The 4,972-nt window shown below is 32.1% G+C and overlaps 1 long non-coding RNA gene across 1 annotated transcript; it reads right to left on the reverse strand.

Moving 5' to 3' along the window:
• Window positions 1-2,422: 2,422 nt before the first annotated feature.
• LOC147789862 (uncharacterized) lies at window positions 2,423-2,954 on the reverse strand. The gene is made up of 2 exons (XR_015423115.1): window positions 2,922-2,954; window positions 2,423-2,776 (listed from the first exon to the last, which is right to left on the reverse strand). It is a non-coding gene; the product is annotated as an uncharacterized LOC147789862 (long non-coding RNA).
• Window positions 2,955-4,972: the final 2,018 nt, after the last annotated feature.

Here is a 4,972-nt window from a genome sequence, read left to right on the forward strand (position 1 = left end):
GATCGATCATGTCTAGCTTGAATGATTCTTGTTGATCAAATATCCCAAACACTTGTTTGAGATTCGAATCACTCCACAAGCAAGATTGATCGTGTCAAGCTTGAATGATTCTACATGAAACCTAAACTACAGATAATTGCAAAGAAACTTAGCCATTGGCTAAAGAAAAGCACAAATGCTCTTTTACTATATTTTTCAAGTCTACTTACAAATCAACGTACATGAGTTTATATAGCCTCAACAATGAAACTATTAAAGGCATTTCAAGAGTTGTAATATTCATACTTAATGGTCATAATTAGCCATTAGGTAAATGTAACCTAAAGTAAGTAAAAAGTCTTAAAATATAATAACTCTAAATTGTAATCCACCTAAAATTTATAACATGAAACTTCATTCTTCATCGATTGACATGAATTGAAATATCTTTTGATAATTTCAACAATATTTTCTTCACATTTGAATTGAAGTATATTGTAGGATTGATGTCTCTTGCTTCATATCATTCTCCACTTCTCCAAGAGGATTCGTCCTCGAATCTATTTGTGAAACTTTGCTGCAACAAATAAGTAGTGGAAATACAAAGGACCTCACAACACTCTCTCACGAGTATATATACTCAAGGAATATTAGACCACTCTTTTTACACTCATTTACACAGATGAAGCTCTCATTCACACCTCTCAAAATTTTCAATCCAGCAAAGATGGAATTTTGAACTCTGGGTTGATTAAAAAGTAAAAAGATAAAAATAAAAAAAAATCAAATTAAGAAGAAACGCAAAGGAAACATATATCCGATCTTGAGCCTGAAGCTCTGATACGAAATGATAAGATAAGGAATCACTACAAGGGGCGTAAGATTTGGATTACCTTGTTGATCGAAGATCTCAAGACAAGAACATTGTTTGAGATTCGAATCACTCCACAAGCAAGATCGATCATGTCTAGCTTGAATGATTCTTGTTGATCAAATATCTCAAGGCAAGAACACTTTCTTGAGATTCGAATCACTCCACAAGCAAGATTGATCATGTCGAGCTTGAATGATTCTACATGCAACCTAAACTAGATAGAATTGCAAAGAAACTTAGCCATTGACTAAAGAAAAGCACAAATGCTTCTTTTTACTATATGTTCCAAGTCTTCCTACAAATACAACATAGATGGCTTTATATAGCCTCAAAATGAAACAATTCAAGGCATAACCATTATGTAATTGTAACCTAAAATAAATAAAAAGTCTTAAAATACATTAATGAAATACAATAACTCTAAATTACTCTAAATTGTAATCCACCTAAAATTTATAACAGGAAACTTCATTCTTCATCGATGTTACATGAATTGAAATATCTTATAATAAATTTAACAATATTTTCTTCACATCTTCATTGAAGTATATTGTATAATTGATGTCTCTTAGTTCATATCACTTTTGCACCAATGGACAATGTCGTGGTGACATCTATGGATTTGAAGTTTTAGTAGATGCATTCATGTTATATGTAGTTCTTAGGTTATACTATTTATTTACGTTATATTGTTTTAAAATTTTTATTACAAAAATTTAAGTCCCAAGCATTGTTTATTTTAAATGAATTTCTCCACGCATTTTAGTTACATTTCTTTTAAATGAATTTCTCCAACGAATAGTTATATTATGCATGTAGCGGCGACCTTGGTTTTAATAAACCATTAGGATCAGAGCGATACATCTCACAGTCAGATGTGATTCAAGAACAAACCAAGGAGGAAGCTGGTTGGTATGTGACACCTGAGTAAACGAGGAGTACATGAATGAACTGAGACCACATCCAAGTAGAGTGATCCTGAAGATAGGATGATTAAGAAAGTCTTAAAGGAAATAAAAGTTACAGCCTATACCAACAATGTGCATCTTCCTTTTTAGTGGTTTCGTCATAGGAACTCCATTGTTAACGTACTTTGTTTGGAGTAATTCTATGTAGGGTGACGTTCTAGAAATTTTCCTATGATACATGTGAGTGAGGAAAAAACATGCTGGAACGACTCGTGTTGGTTTGTAGGGATAATTTTACTGTTAGAAGCGAGGAGTATGTAACGTGACTATGTAGTAGGAGAATGCTAGAGCCATCAGGTGTCGAATCAAGATTTCGAATCTTAAATCTTAGACATGAGTCGTTACACATTTGTGAGCGGAGGGGATAGTCTTCCTTTTATCTTTTCTATCATTCACTATGAAATTTCCTTTAACTTTTATGTCATTTTCTTTTACAAACTAGATAGACTAGTCATGAATTTTTTTTATTCTTTTAAAATAAATTGAATGCATTGTTACCTGATTTGATTTTAAAGGAATACCTCGTACAAATTTAATTATTTTTTTATGACTATTAATACGAATTTAAGTTCGTATGTTGTTTGAAAGACAAATAAGCAAATAAAGCAAAGTGTGTCAAAAGATTAAATAAAAAAAAAAACATACATATATCATATATTATTGTATGGTATTCAGTATTATTGCGTTTCAAGGATAGAATTTTGTCCCGCACGCTAACAATCACAACATATTAGTTTTGTTCATATTAACACTTAATTCTTGAGGTCCTCTTGTTTGAGGTCTTCAAATTGCATATCATTGAGCTTCAATTCTTTGGTTGCGAATTGAATACAAACGCATAAACCGAGATAAGAACACGAGCAAGTACGATCTCCGCAGTCAGCAGAGGTGTTGCATGCGATTTGTTTTAGAAGGCTTCTCTTTGGTACCAGTGGCGGCATCCCTTCAACTTCAACTGCAATAATATTTAAACACTCGACATTATGTTTGAAACTTTTGAACACTTAGCGTGCGATTTGTCTTAGAAGGCTTCTCTATTGAAATATTAACCTTCAAAGAGATTCAAAACAAACAAAAAAATGAAGAGCTAGAAATTTTACCAGAGCGAGACACAATCAGCAGTATCATCGCAATAATGAAACTCAACTTCACACTACAAATCTCTGCCATGTTATTATTTGTGTTCAAAATAATTTGAATGGACTGGTGTGATGGTTAAGTTTCATTCTTGTCAATCCATTATATAATCCTCTAGACGTCAGATTAGTTCACCAATATGAACCTAAATAGTAGATTTTTGTTGATGCATATGCCAAATATATGATATTTCTATAATTACAAAACCACAAATCCCATTTTTTCTGAAAATGTTAAAAAGAAATCCACGTAGGAAATGTATTGGGTTTCAGTTTTTTTTTTTCTTAAAAAATGATAGACATTTGCCCTAAATTTAACTTGAGCTTGAGAAAAATAAGTAAATATAAACCGAACTGTCACAATTTATTTTATTTATTATTATTTTGCTCTAAAGATAAATAAGGTAAGATTCCACCTTGATTGGACAGGTAAAACAAAACATTCTTTATAACAGTATGGAAACCTCCATCTAACTAGACGTGTGTTAAACCCTCGACGAGAAATTCGGAAGGCCATTGGAATAGGTTGAAAAATTAAACCAAGATTTGATGTAGTAAATGATCTTAAGACCTTTATGAAAATTCTATGACGTTTTCAAGATCCTTGAAGACTCGAAATATGATAGGAAATTCATATGACACTTATTTATGATATTAAGGGTAAATATAAAAGATTTTAGGGAATTAAAACAATTTTGGACTATGAATCAAGATTTAAAATAGGTAACTATCCATCGAGACAATTTATAAGAAACCAAAGAAAAGCCTATTTGACAATGTTTCCTATGAAAGTTACCAAATGCTCAAACTCTAGCTTGACCACAAATCAAATACAGAAAGTCGTAACTAGGTCCATGTGATTTACTAGTGCATTCTATTTGCATTGGGATAGGGTGGAGTTCTTAACGAGTTTCATGTCATGATTTTGACTCCAAAAATTTACTAGAATTGGGGTAGGTAGCCAAAAGAGAAGAGGTATTACAAATTTCTTGATTTTTTATGGGAAAATAGGCAAATTTGTATATGGAATTCATCTACAAAGACCAGACATTAATGATGAACCAAATCAAGTGGACACAAACAATAATGAGGAAAGGAAAACAATTCTTTCTTTCTTTTTAATTATTAAAAATATAGAGAACGAACAATTTTAATTGGAAACATTCCTCTAATGAATTCCCGGGGAACTCCTATAGTAAATGGACTATACAGAATTGTGATCCGTCAAATATTGCAAAGCCCCGGTATCTATTACCGATCAGAATTGGACTGTAACAAAATTTCAGTCTATACCAGCACCGTAATATTTTATTGGGTAGGAAGATTCAAATTAGAGGTAGATCGAGAAGCAATGATATGAGCGCGTATGTGTAGGAAACAAAAAATATCTATTATAGTTCTACCATCAGCTATGGGTTTGAATCTTAACAGAAATTCTCCCCAATGTTTCTACCCCTAATTTTTCTTTGTCTTTCTTTATGACAAGGAGAGAGGGAAAAAAAATGTGGATCAAAAGAAAATGCCATTTGAGATATTTTAAAATCAGATTTCGAGAATGTATGAACAGAAAGGTCAATGAGTGAACCTTTAGCTAAGTTTAGAGAATTTGATTTGGAGAACCATGTAAAGGAGAAACTAGTAAAACTATTGATCAAGTAGATTGAAAAAAAAAAATTGGGAGAAATTCTTCCGATTGAGTAAGTTTGCCAACCTTACGGTACACATGAACATTTGTTTCAATGAAGCACCTGAGTTAGATGAATTATGTTGCCCATGAAATTTTAGAAGAAGGCTTAATATGACATGATAATGTTATGTATGAAATTTGGTGACCATTACGTTATGATAATGGGCTAAACCAAGTATAGGTGTAAAATGATTAAAATGCCCCTATAACTATGTACCAGTAGTTTATGACCAAGTGACCTCTAAATGACATGAAATTTGATGAGGATCCTTGTGTCATGGTGTAAAGGGATTACACAAAGTTACAAGGTGTAACGACCAGGGAAAGA

Source organism: Cucurbita pepo, chromosome 12, assembly GCF_057944985.1.
Source record: "Cucurbita pepo subsp. pepo isolate OVF chromosome 12, ASM5794498v1, whole genome shotgun sequence".
Taxonomy (NCBI): domain Eukaryota; kingdom Viridiplantae; phylum Streptophyta; class Magnoliopsida; order Cucurbitales; family Cucurbitaceae; genus Cucurbita; species Cucurbita pepo.